The sequence below is a fragment of the Pangasianodon hypophthalmus genome, chromosome 5 (genome assembly GCF_027358585.1).
Source record: "Pangasianodon hypophthalmus isolate fPanHyp1 chromosome 5, fPanHyp1.pri, whole genome shotgun sequence".
NCBI classification, from domain to species: Eukaryota; Metazoa; Chordata; class Actinopteri; order Siluriformes; family Pangasiidae; genus Pangasianodon; species Pangasianodon hypophthalmus.
In genome coordinates, this window is record NC_069714.1 from 12,413,655 (window position 1) to 12,428,346 (window position 14,692).

At 39.1% G+C, this 14,692-nt stretch overlaps 1 protein-coding gene across 1 annotated transcript in view; it reads right to left on the reverse strand.

The window, feature by feature from the left end:
- Positions 1-1,847, reverse strand: part of st6gal2a (ST6 beta-galactosamide alpha-2,6-sialyltranferase 2a) — a 36,197-nt gene extending 34,350 nt beyond the window's left edge. The window contains exon 1 of the mRNA XM_026912464.3: positions 1,616-1,847. The gene's annotated coding sequence lies outside the window, so the exon portion shown is untranslated. The remainder of the gene's footprint in view (positions 1-1,615) is intronic.
- Positions 1,848-14,692: the final 12,845 nt, after the last annotated feature.

Sequence of the window (14,692 nt, forward strand, 5' to 3'; positions counted from 1 at the left end):
AAAACTAAACATCAAAAGCAAACTTGGTGAAAGCTTTTACTTTGACTATGCAAACTTCAACAGATTCTTCACCTTGTAAACCTGCCTGGACGTGTCTACACAACTTAAAAGCTGTAAGCTCCTGTTAGCATAAAACCAACTGCAGAAACCCAAGAGCACATACATACGTTTGTAGAGAATGAACATGACTTTGTTTAGTGAGACAGAATTTATTTAGCCAACCTATACAACTATTTGCTCCATCGGGGTAATCGGGCGAGCATGTTTGCATTTAAGACATGAAAAATACGCATCAGCCGACATCAATAGAACATCTACATTTCAGCCAGGAAAAACAAGTGCTGTGTTCATCAAAGAGAATACTTAGTTAATCCTGACTGACCAAAAATACACTAATGACAAGTATTCAGTAATCTAATTTTAGTCAGGCCAAACAGGATGAGTAAAGAACATCCATGAACTTTCCCACACTCAGTACTCAGTGAGAAATAAAGTTAATTTTCATTAAATGAATAGTCGTCAGAGTAACAGGGGGAAGATAGTCATCAATGTGCTACGCAGCACGGTTATTATGTGGTAACCCTGCTGAAAAGTCAAGCTGCCAAAACACACACTGGTAGACCATCTTTGCCACTTGGTACATACTGGTAGAAAGGAAACAGCTTCTGAATTACTGTTAATAATACTACATCCTAGATAAATAATAAAGGGTTAGGGTTAGGACAAACACAACAATTAGAAATCTCAAATATTTATTGATCAGTTGGGATGACCAGCTCGGCCAATGTTTTGGCAGCTAGGTCAGACCAAGCTGGATTTTTCATCAGGAAAGTTAAAACCAGTAGATGATCATGATCATGATCATGAGCAAGAGACACATCTCCCAGCCTGGTCAGGAATACCTGAGGAGCATGAAAGCCTATAGCCTCCACTATAATGTCATTTTATTTCGAGCACAAGCTGCTCAGATCCATGATTTCCTGTTCAGATAAAATGCACATAAAAAGAAAAAAATGGAAAACGTTTATCAATATGACTTTCCAAGCAGTTCCATGGTTTATTTTGGGCAGAAATTCAAATCTAGGCTAAATCTAATTTAAATGTCCTTACTGATATTTGCTTTCAACAACGCCCAAAGGTGACTGCTCATGCTGGCTAGTCACAGCAACAACAGACAAAAATGCTACACAAGCCAAACCGTCTTTATCGTATGATAAAGTTGCAGTGATCATCACAGAACAGCTGGGAACATGCTGCATCATCAGCCAGGCGTTTACAAACCGAGCACGAATGCAACACGCAAATGTTTTGGCTCCAGATTAAAGCCACGATGCTCACATGCTTTAGAGCACAATACAGCCGCAATCCAGTTACTTCATTAATTATTCGAGAAGCTCCATTCATGGATGCACGTTTCCTAAATACTAACTAAGCTGCTCTAACGGATATCAGGCTAGACTCGGAGCATGCTGCTTTGCCATTGTGCACGCGCGCAACCGGAATCGCTGCAGATTTGCGTCCATTTTCCTCCAATGCGCTTGTGATGTGCGAGCACAAAGCGCTAGTCGGTCGGCCTTGAGCGACTGAGTCCCAACGCCATGGACGCGCGTCTTACCTCTGAAATCAGCCCGCATTCATTGTTCTGTGAAGGTATGTGCCGCTCCGCTTCGCTTTGACGCTGCGTTACTGGGTGCTGTTGCTGGTACACTGAGCGAGAGGCATGCTGAGATGCGCCGGGGGGTGCGTGAGCGTCTTTTCCAGCCTTTATGGTGCTGTTATCCAGCTGTGGGGGAGGAGACGCTGCAGCTGCTTTTCCCCGCTCAGCCGGCAGAGGGCGTGGTTCCGCGCCCGCACACGAAGGGTTGCCAGAATCAAACTTTTCCCACTAGGTGGTGGTTGTTGTTCTTCTTCAGCGGATCATTGGATATTTGATTTGGCACAGTTTTTATACCGGATGCCCTTCCTGATGCAACCCTGCGCGGTCTTATGCAACCCCAGCGGCAGGGGTAGGTTCCCTGGCCAGGAATCGAACCCAGACCCCAGCAGTGAGAGGGACCCTGGCTTTTCGGAGGAAGTCGTGGCCTAATGGATAGAGAGTCGGACTTGCAACGTGAACCTGAAGGTGAACCTGAAGGTTGTGGGTTCGAGTTTCAGGTCCGGCAGGGATTGTAGGTGGGGGGGAGTGGAAGAGAGAACCAGCGCTCTCTTCCACCCTCAATACCACGACTGAGGTGAGACCCTTGAGCAAGGTACCAAACCCTCAACTGCTCCCTGGGTGCTGCAGCAAAAAAAGGCTGCCCACTGCTCCGGGTGTGTGTTCACTACTGTGTGTGTGCGCACTTGGATGGGTTAAATGCAGAGCACAAATTCCTAGTATGGGTCCCCACACTTGGCCACAAGTCACTTCACTTCACTTCACTTTTCCCAGTAGGTTACTGGGGTCAAATTCATTTACTCATTAGCTGAGATTGTTTCCCTGGCCGAGAATGGAACCCAGGCCGTGGCGGTGAGAGGGACCCCGGCTTTTCCCAATAGGTTATCATTCATTTACTCACTGGCTCGGGTCGGTTCCCTGGCCAGGAATCAAACCAAGGCCGCAGAGGTGAGAGGGACCCAGGCTTTTCCCACTAGGTTACCGGGGACAAATTAATTTACTCATTCCTTCATCACCAGTAACCGCTTTATCAACGGTGGATCCGGATCCAGTGCTCAGAGAACTGGCCGCGAGGCACTCACACACGCATTCATACCTGGGGGCACTTTAGGAATTGGGAGGAAACTGGAGAATCCAGAAGAACCACACAGAAATTCTACACAAGCATTAACCCACCTTGCTGCCCCTGGGAGAAATTGGGTGGTGGATATGCATTTAGTTATATTTTGAGACTGTTTATGGTGAATTGTGCATCTAGGTCATAGGTAAGCAATAAACCATGACAGAGAGTTCTATTATAGGAGAATCATCCATGACAGGGTGGTGGGATGCAGTTACAACCCTGAATTTGTGTACATTCCTGTAACATTCCTGAAGTCTTCTATTCCACTTATACTGCAGCAATTTGCCAACAATTACCATTTTCAATTTATTAATCTACACACTGTCCTTTTTAGCTGTTTATAGTTACATTTAATATTGTGGAATATCTGAAAGACAAATTAGTTCCTGTTATCACTTATAACAGCTATATGCGGTTGTTCCCTCATGAGAGGAAAACGCACCTTGTCATGTTCCCAGTACTCTGTCCTGAAGACTTTTTAAAATAAATTACAAACTATATTATATATAACTATATTATACAAACTATAGTATATAAATAGGGCAATTAGAGCAATACTAGTATATTAAGGATTCAGATGATAAGGCTTTAGGGTTATTAGTTTTACTTTTCCATACAGAAAATATATTTTATTAAGAAAAATCTGTTATCTGCAGAAAAAACTACCTTACATTCTTCATAGCTCGTATCTTAGAGAAAAAGTTCTTTAAAGTTACTTACTTCCTGGCAATATGTGCTGCTGGAGCGATGGCTTTATTTGTGCACTCTCTGTTGCTTATCTAAGGTTTTTGATGTGTATATCTGTGTTTGAGATCTGCAAACCTATGTACATTCGAGGAGTTTTCATAACATGGTGAAAAAAATGTCTTCCGAAGATACATTCAGGTCCATAAGTATTTGGACGGTGACACAGTTTTTGTAATTTTTGCCTCTGTACACCACGACGATGGATTTGAAATGAAGCAATCACAAGGTGTGATTGAAGTGTAGACTTTCACCTTTAATTCAAGGGGTTTAACAAAAATATTGCATTAACTGTTTAGGAATTACAGATATTTGTTACATAGTCCCTCCATTTTCACAGGCTCAAAAGTAATTTACAGTTGACTAATAAGCAGTTTAATGGCTAGATGTGGCATGTTTCCTCCTTATTTCATAACAAATTAAGGAGATAAATGCTTTGGAGTTGATTCCAAGTGTTGAATTTGCATTTGCTTGTTCATGGGAACTCTCAATATGTGGTCCAAAGAGGTGTCGATGCAACTGAAGGAGGCCATCGTTAGTGTACTGAGGCAAAATTACAAAAATCGTGTCACTGTTCAAATACTTGTGGACCTATCTGCTGTAATGATCATATTCTCTTCAGTAATACATATGTGTTATGAAAATAAAAGCTTTATTGTGCACACCATGACTCACAACCTGAGTACTATGGGAAAGATTTAGCTTAAGGTTAGCTTAAAGTTAAAAAGAAGAGAACAGAACCTAGGTAAGTTTGCAAATATGAAATGATTAGAATAATATACATAATAATTAGAATAATACACATAAATGTGCTTAGAATAAGCTACCTTACATTCTTCATAGCTCTCATGTATCTTAAAGAGAAAGTTCTTTAAAGTTACTTACACTTACTTCCTGGTTAGACATCAAAAACTTTAGATAAGCAACAGAGCGTGCACAAATAAAGCCATCGCTCTGGCAGCACATATTGCCAGGAAGTAATCATTTCATATCTGCAAACTTACCTAGGTTCTGTTCTCTTCTTTTTAACTTTAAGCTAACCATAAATGTGCTTAGAATAAGCACATTTCTCATCAGGTGTTTAATAATTAAACACACACACACAAAATAATGTTAGTCTTTAGCTCTGTTTATATGGACATTAACTACAAATTCTACCATCTAAAAAATAAAGCATTGGGTCAACAAAAAAAAAGGCAATGTTTTGCATTAGGCTTTTTGAATTATGCCAACTGCTGGTAAAATTACATCGATCCAACACAATGTTTTAAATATGGTGAATTAACTTTTTGGTTATAATAAAAAGCTTTTCTGAAAACAAGCTTTTAAGTTGATAGCCTATAAAAAAACAGGTTGTCCAAAGCAGTTTTATTTATTTATTTATTCATTCATTCATTCATTCATTTATTGTTCAGTATTTGAAAGCATAATGCATTGGGTCAAAAAAAAAAAATAAGGCTTTTGTGAGTTATGCCAACTGCTAGTAGAGATGTCAGTAAAAATGTTGTACATTTAAACTCTGGATAAACAAAGAGAACTTGTGAATGTATTTGTACAGGTCTGTGAGGATAGGCTACAGATATAGAAGACAACACCAAGTCTTCACTGCACACACCCAGTTTTTTCAGACACATTTTATGCAAGCTTACTATGAATTGATCTAAATAAAAAAAGGTCATCAAGTAATAAGATCAGTAATGAAACAGGAGTAGTTAATTTTAAACAATTTTAAACAAAAAGGTGTAATTGTACACAATAAAGAACATATTGCTTCAGAACATGCTGCAAGATTTACTAATTTGTAACTCTGATTTAAGATTTAGAATCAAATAAATCACATATTATCAAGTAGCATGTCAAAACATGTTTGATTTGGAGTAATGTTAACTAAACCGTAAATATTTCTTGATTATGATGATTATATTTAGCGCTATGTGAATTCAGAATGCAAAATGGGGCGAAGCTACATGAAAGACATAGCCTATGCCTCAAACAGTATCTTTGACAAATTCTGTGCTTTGCAACAAAAAAGTAATGTTTATTTTACTAATACAGCACACAAATCTACTGTGATATATTAATTTAATGGTTGTCTCATCCACTCCAATATGCTCAGTAGAACATTAACATTAATTAATAATTTAGTGGCTGTCTTATTCCCCTTTTGCTACAGCAACATTGCAGCATAGCCTTCCAGAATTCGATGTTTTATAGCTCACCAACAGTGCAGATAATTTTATGCATATAATTACCGCTTTTCATTCAACATTAATTTATGCACTTCCGAAATTCTAATCAGCAGTGCTGTTGTCCTGTGATGTGGGCCAATCTGAATTTTCTATCCCGTGTCTTTGATCCTGCAGTCTTTGAGGAGAATGAATATGAGTTATCTGCCTGTGTTTCCACTTGCCCTGACTTCCTCTTCAAATCCCTCTTCACTGCTACACTCCACCCCCATGCTGTATCATACTTTTTCTATGTTTGTCAGACTTTTCCCTGTTCCCTCTAAAGGCTTAGGACTGACATAAGCAGTTTCGGCTTTAGTTATGACTGCCCTCTCTATATTTTCTACCTCATTACTTTCTAAATCTACTGAGTCGCTGCAGCTGGTATCTCCAGAGTCTTTACATCTTACACCATTTCCTTATACAGGGAGTTCTCAAAGCACTTCTCTGCACTTTTATCCAGTACATTATAGTCGCAAAAATAATAGCCTAGAATAGCTCAGGCTTTATAGCATAGGTTATGATACCATTTTTAAAAAGTTAGCTGTCAGTTTGTATAAGCTTTATCTTACCTAAGCTTCTCTTCACAGCATCATCAGTATTGGTGTAGATTATAGACCTGTACTTCTTTAAAAAACATTATTGTTATGTAGCACTACAAGCAGTTATCCAGCTATCCATCCTGTTTTTATTTAGTTTCATTGTCTTTGGCTCAGTCTCAATTATCATTAGAGGTTTGTTTCAGTCTCTTGAAGCTTCGCGTTGTCCTCTTGTCCTTGTCCACCTTGTCTTGACTCTCCCAAATCAAAACCCACATCATGGGCGTGTTGATGTATCACTGCAAGAAAAGCATCCAGACAGTAGAAGAAGCAAAGTCATAGTGAGCAGTACAAACATCACTATAATTATGTATGTTATAATTATGTTTGTGCTGTGTCATTTTAGTTGCATCTGGTTTCTATTTTTTGTGTCTTTCTGATTCATAGAGAGAGAGAAGAGGGCTACAGGAAATTCAGAGCAGTGAAAACAGTCCCCTGCCATCTGCGCAGTGCCCTGATTTATTCTGGTTTGTTGTTGCTCAAGGATAATAATTAGGGCAGTTAAAGCTCCATGTGAGCATGACAGTAACCATAGGGACACAGCAATCCTATCTGCCTGAAGAACAGCAAAGAGATGTTTCTGTACAAAGATGTGTTTTTTTTAACCTGAATTTGTGTCATTACATTATTCCACAGCAACACAAATTTATTCTAAGAAAAAAATTCTAGATTTTCTTTTCAGTAACACTACAGAAACTCATTCCATTCTGATGATTAACAAACTCATTGCCACTGGATGATATGACAACCTAAAACTTTTTACCCTGTCTATCATGACATGCAGTGAAAATCAAACAAGCAACAAATGTAAAAGAAAGCTGTTTTTCCCACACAAAACCCATCACCATCTTCAAACCCACTGTGGTAGTCTTCAACTCACACACATGCTATCAGAATGTCATTGTATGGTATTCACAGTAAGATGTTGTGAGTAAGAAACTTGACACTTTACACAGCTCTGTGCATGTTAATGCACCTGTGAAAGCAACCAAAAGGTGTTGCCTGTGATATGTATTGCCTATCCATTACTCCATTTGGTCTTATGCAGCCTTCTCAAGCTCCTGCTGTGACGGAAACAGTCACACTAGTGCACTTCTCCACTGTTAACATGCATTACAGAAAAGCTTGTAATGGATAAACACCATTTACAATAAGATTTTCCTGACTGCCACATGGCTGCATATTTACCTTTGATAGTACTACATTGCTGCTTTAGTCTGAAGTGAAGTGAAGTGACTTTTGGCCTAGTGTGGTGACCCATACTCAGAATTTGTGCTCTGCATTTAACCCATCCAAGTGCAAACACACAGTAGTGAACACACACCCGGAGCAGTGGGCAGCCTTTTTTGCTGCGGCACCCAGGGAGCAGTTGGGGGTTCGGTACCTTGCTCAAGGGTCTCATCTCAGTCGTGGTATTGAGGGTGGAGGAGAGCGCTGGTCATTCACTCCCCCCACCTACAATCCCTGCTGGACCTGAGACTCGAACCCACAACCTTCAGGTTCACCATCGGGTTGTAAGTCCAACTCTCTATCCATTAGGCCACGACTGCCCCGCCCTTGTGTAGTCGACACAAGACTTGAAAAAAGTCTTATTTAAGCAATGAATATAATATTTTTTCCTTCTTACAAAATGCACTGAAAAGGGGATTCTTTTGGTGTTTAGAAACAAACATGTGTCATGAGTCTCACACTATAAATACCACATGTCTATTTCTGTGGTTTCCAGTTTTATTATCCTTGACTTTGGCTCCAGATTAAGAAGGTTTATCCTTTGCTTTTGGCTCCACTAGTTCAATGGCAAATAATTACATTTTTGTTTGAGTTGTATAGGTATTTATGTGTAATTCTTAACTGTGTGTTAAAAGTCTGACAGCTGTAAAGAATTTGTATACTTCTACCATGACTGATGTCACTAAACTGGCTGAAATGCAGAAGTGTAGGAGGGTTTCACAGTGTTGCATCAGGGAAACACTGACTCTGTGCAAGTCGGCCTTAGCAGCTTCAGCTTTTGCCCCATCAGCATTACTGGTGTGTTCCCTCTATGCTTCCCAAATTTGGCAGTTATCACCTTATTTTTTCTGATAGGTTGTTTTTCTGCCACCACTTGACTGTAGATTAATTCCATTACCATGTCATTAACACTGAAGTTGTGGTGTGATGAACTATCTTCCTTCAAGCCCATATAGTTACTCCACAAATCATCACAAGTTTTGATTTGATATGATCTTTTGATATGTCATATGTCTTTTGAAAGGTCATTCAGGTTACAGATACAGAGATACAGGGTTACAGAGTTGATACAGAGTTGATAGAAAGATACAGAGTTGTATCTTTCTCACACCACTGACATAAAAAGCCCAAAATCTGAACTAACATTAGAAGCTCTTTTCTTTTTCTGGCTCTTTTCTTTTTCTCTTCCCACATATAGTCAATAAATCTGTACAAATACATGATATCATGACCTGGAGGCTTTAAAGATGGTACAGCATTATTGTGTAACTTATTCAAGGCAAGCATGTCACAACTAGTATGTTTGCTATCATAATACAAACTAGCAGTCGAGTCAAGTGGGTTTCAGGCAGGATTTTCTCATGCCATATTTTGGAAAAACTAAGAGAATGTGTAACATTTTAAAACCAGTATCAGAACAAACACTTAAAAGCTTTTTCCCCCTAAACATCAAAATGTAATTTTGAGCAGCATAGACAGGCCTAAGTGTATAAGAAGGTATAATGCTTCCTTTTATGCCAGAAAGCCACATAACAAATTTTAAATATCTACTCTGAATATCTAAAATAAAATATATTTTATTAAAAAGGTATAAAATATCTATACCTGCAATTCGTGTTTCAGCCAATGAGCTATCAAATGGGACAACTGGACATGAATACACACATGAATAAAAACTGTAATGATAGGAGATTACTGTTTACTGTGGAGACGGACAGTGGAAAAAGAAGGAGAGGAAGAAGAGAGTACATAGACACAGGTAGAGATAGTGGTGTACTAGCGGGGCAGAACACTGAAGACATTACACAGTACATTTTCAGCAAACAGAAATAGTAAATAGGATCCTGCATAGTTCTTCTTCTATTGTTCTATTCATGGGTTGGGTCCAATGTGTCACTGGAGAACAGAGCCTCTATTCCCTGCACATTATGTAAGTAATTGAGAAAAAATGCAAATGACTGTGCAGTTGATAAGGGCAGCATTTGTTCATTTAGAGCTTAAGGTTGAGAAACCTGATTTGAACCTTTTATTCATATGATCTTCCCTAGAATTGAATGAATCCCCGACTCAGCTTGACAGTTTGTGGTACTGAATAAACATACTGTGTACACTGCATAGCTTGAGTTGATATGAATGTCTGGAAATATTGTCTTATCAAGTCAAGTCAAGTCAAGCCAAGTCAAGTGGGGTTTTATTATCATTCCTCTATATAGCTTGTATACTTTGGAACGAAATGTAGTTTCTCCAGGATCTGGGTGCAACACAAAACAGTATGCAAGACTACATAAAATGCAAATACACAACAGTATCAGATGAGTGCAGGACAATAAATACACAGGTCAATAAATACACAGAACATGGGGTGTAAACTGTAAACTATTATCATGTTAGATAAGCCTAATTATATGATATACACTGTGTTCCAAACTATTATGCATTGCTGTTTTTTTTTATTTTTTCCTAAAAAGTCATTCCTCAACAATTATATTGTAATCTGGATTTTATTAAACAAAATTACCAATGATGGCAATGGCATCTTTTTGCAAAATAACTTAAAATGCAGTGTTCCAAATTATTATGCAAAACAGCATTTCAAAACACTTAATAGTTTCTAAGGGATTGAAAACAGAAATCTTTTGTAATTTTTTTTGCATTAGGAGGTTATTTTTCTCAAATCAAAGCTATTTCAATCAAAAAACATCTTTACAGATCAAGTTACATATTAACATAGCAGCCCTTCTTTGATATCACCTTAACAACTCTCTCATCCATTGAACTTGTAAGTCTATGTATAGTTTCTGCCTGTATTTCCTTTGAGGATATGTTGAGAGCTGCTGTTTAGAGGTAAACTGCCGTCCACCCTCATAGAGCTTCCTTTTAAGGATGCTCCACAGGTTCTCAATAGTGTTGAGGTCAGGGGATGATGGTGGCCACACCATGATTTTTTCTCCCTTTATGCCCATAGCAGCCAAGGCCTCACTGGTATTTTTTGCAGCATGGGATGGTGCATTGTCTTGCATGAAAATGATTTTACTCCAGAAGGCACGATTCTTCTTTTTATACCATGGCAGGAAATGGGCAGTTAGGAACTCCACATATTTTGCTGATGTCATTTTGACACCTTCAGGCACCTTAAAGGGGCCTACCAACTCATTTCCTGTAATTCCAGCCCAAAACATCACTCCACCACCTCCTTGCTGACGTTGCAGCCTTGTTGGGACATGGTAGCCATCCACCAACCATCCAGAACTCCATCCATCTGGACCATCCAGTGTAGCACGGCATTCATCAGTGAATAAAACAGTTTGAAAATTAGTCTTCATATATTTCTGAGCCCACTGCAATTGTTTCTCCTTGTGGGCATTGGTTAAGGGTGGCCGAAATACAGCTTTACGCACAGCAGCAATCCTCTGGAGGATCCTGCATCGAGAAGTTCTTGGGACTCCAGAGGCACCAGCAGCTTCAAATACCTGTTTGCTACTCATCAGTGGATTTTTCCCAGCTGCTCTCTTAATACGATGAATTTGCCTTACAGAAACTTTCCTTAATACGCCTTTATCTGAACGAACCCGTCTGCATTCTGAATCACACACAAATCTTTCACAGTACGATGATCTCTCTTAATTTTTCGTGAAATATCCAGTGTTTTCATACCTTTCGCAAGATACTGCACTATTTCACGCTTTTCGTCTGCAGAAAGATCTTTCTTTTTCCCCATATTGCATTAAACCTGTGACTTGCTTAATAATGTGGACCAACCTCCTTAAGTAGTTTTACTTTACTTTAACCTGTCTGAGATTGATGTCAGTGATGTAAACTGACAGGAGAAGCAGCACAATTGAAAATTTTAATTGAAAAAATAAAAATCAAATGTTTGTTTAATTGAAATTGTATTTGCATAATAATTTGGAACATAGTGTATACCCACCACCGTCACAACAATAAAAAAAATCTCTATAGCCCCAATAAATAGCCAAAACATTATTGCACACATCACTTGAATGGTTTGATTGTTCATAAAATAAATCCGTCGTAAGATCTGTGGAATTTTTTTACAGGGGGTCCCTGTAAAACTGCAAAAGGTTTGAGACATTATTCTGCTAATACTGCCATTAAAAAAACTAAATGTACTATGTGGTATGTTCAGAAAATCCGAAGGTGAGCTGATTAAGACCAGCAATAGGTCTGTGTGAAGCATTGCAACCACGTCAGTAGGAAATTATGCAAGGAAATAACTAGTAGATACATGTACCTCTAGCTGTGCTATGTATCTATGTAGTGACGTATCTGTGCAGTGCTGTGAACGACGAGTTGGTGAGAGTCATTTCAATGAACTCGCCTTCTTTCCAGAGCAATTTCACTTGCTTTAGTCCTTTACTATCAGAAGAGACAGCCCATAAGCGCCATGAACTAGGTTGTATCCATGGTAACAGAAGCAGTGACTGACATCAGCGTGTGTGTGTGTGTGTGTGTGTGAAGTGCACAGATCCAACAGAGTGATTCTCAGGCTGGAATGCCAATGAGCAGTGCCAGAGAAGAAGGCTAAAACGTGTGTGAGTAGAGTAGCTCTTATTAGGTGGAACAAGTGTCTTACGTTTATATATTTTTGCAGTACAACTATGCATATTTTTATCTACATGTTGTTTGGTGTATTGGCTATACACCCCAGCGATTTAAAATCTAAATATCTTACATTTCACACTGCAATGCTATTGCAAGCTATTTGTGGAAGAACATTCTCATTGAGTTGATTGTGCTTTGTCCTTTGTCACTGTGCAGATTAATGTCATGTCTGCGAGTGCCAAGTAATACACATTGCCCTTTTGTTTTATTATGAAGTGCTTTGAAGTCTCTATCAATAAATACATCCTGATACTGGTTCACTAGGTCATGGACTAAGAATACTCTCAGTTATCTCAGTTCTATCAAAACTCTGTTGGGGAGGTAATATAGTAAGAAAAACACACAGACAACACAAGATTTTTTATTTATATAATTGATTTTTAAAATAAGTGCTAATTAAAGTACTCCATAAAGAGGTAGGTCTTTAGACGTTGTTTGAAGACAGCCAGCTGTGACTCAGCTGTTCAGACATCTAAGATAAGATAAGATAAGATAAGATAAGATAAACTTTATTAATCCCACAGTGGGGAAATTCACTTATCACAGCAGCTCACAGACAGTTAAAGTGCAGGTATTAAAGACTAAGAAGAAAGAAAAGTTAAATATGAGACAATAAAAAAAAAAAAAAAAAAAGAGGAGGTTCATTCCACCATCTAGGTGCCAGAACAGAGAAGAGTCTTGATATATGCCTTCTTTGTACCCTGAGAGATGGTGGGACCAGTCGAGCAGTGCTAGAAGATCAGAGGGAGTATGGTGCAGTGTGGGGTGTGATAAGTGTTTTAAGGTAACTGGGTGCTGGTCCATGTTTGACTTTGTTGGAAAGTATCAGTGTTTTAAATCAGATGCGGGCAGCTACAGGAAGCCAGTGGAGGGAGCATAGCAATGGGGTGGTGTAGGAGATAGAAATGTGTGGATAGAAATGGACGAATTCTTCTGATGTTGTAAAGGAGAAATCAGGAAGACCGTGTACGATGTGAGAGGAAAAGGACAGTTGATTGTCCATGCTTACCCCAAGGTTGCGTGCAGTGGCAGAAGGTGAGGTCTGAGAGTTGTCCAGGGACATAACAAGATCCTGACATGGGGATGAATCACCTGGGATGAACAGCAGTTCAGTTTTGCTGGGATTAAGTTTCAGCTGATGAGCTGCCATCCATGATGAGATGTCTGCCAGAGATACTGAGATCTGAGCAGAAGCACGTGTCTGAGGAAGGAATGGAGAGTATGAGTTGAGTGTCTTCTGTATAACAGTGGTATGAAAACCCATGTGAGGAGTTGGTTCTTGTATGATTGTCTGTCTGAGTATTCTGTTGTCTGTGATTACATAGTGAAGTCTTAGTGTGGTATGTGTGGTCCAAGCTCCTGCAGGTCTCCTAACCTCCACCAGCACATGCCACTCATTAAACCATTCAACTTAATATTGTTATAGTTCTTACCTTGAAGAACTCATGAAACCACCAAAGCTTCTCCATGTCTTGGAGAAAGTGCAGTAAAACACTTCTGCAGTGCAGTAAAACACTTCTGTGCCAAGAATGAAATAGTGAGCTGGCAGTGCAAGATTTGAAATAGAATAGTGCAGGGCGTGTATTTGATTTTTTTTAAGGCTAGATAATCTAAGTCAGATCCAGCAGATCTGCTGATACAGCATGTAACCAGCCATATCAAGTGTAGTAGCATGGTATTGATTTGAACCAGTTTGTGAGTCAGTGGCTGCTTTGCTGCTGGCTGAGTGAATTCATCAGCGGTGATAAGAAAATGCCTAGCATAGAGAGAGAGAGAGAGAGAGAGAGAGAGAGAGAATGTCTCAGAACCATCTCTGAGCAAGTGTGTGTCATGAAATATGCATGCGCCAATCATTGGCCCTACTATCCTCTGCTGTTTGCAGAAGGCAGGCATGTGCAGATAAGATGTTCTTTCCTGTCTTGATTCACTAATCAGACACACAGCATCCGCAACAGCACAGGTAATCTACTAGTAAAAATGTCTTACAGTGATGCACTATTAAGACATAGAATAATGTAGCTGATTGTGAAAGTCGAACATAATAGCCTGATTGTGTTCAGCCAGAGCAAGAAAATATGTCTGCAATGTGCACCCAGCAGAAATGCTAGCAATTTATTATGAAAGGGTTTTATTATGTAGCTTCTTACATATTAACATTCCAGTGTGTCAACCTCTAGCTGAATTTCTCTGACAGATAGAGATGAACCAAAACAGTATTTGAGGAATGGTTTGCCATTAAATGTAAAAAAAAAAAAAAAAAGATGTGATAATAAATGTGACATATGTCTACCCTCTCTGAGAATGATCCTCAGAGGTTAAGCCTGGTAATCTACGACTGTCACTGCAGTATAGAGATGGAAAGAGGGACAGATATGAGCTGGTATGAGCTGGTCTTTAGCTCAGTCTTAAGTGCCTAAAAAGTCTTAGAACTCAGGAAATTTATTACTATACTTTCTGTAGGTCTAAGAATGAGAACAATGTACAAAATCCTTTA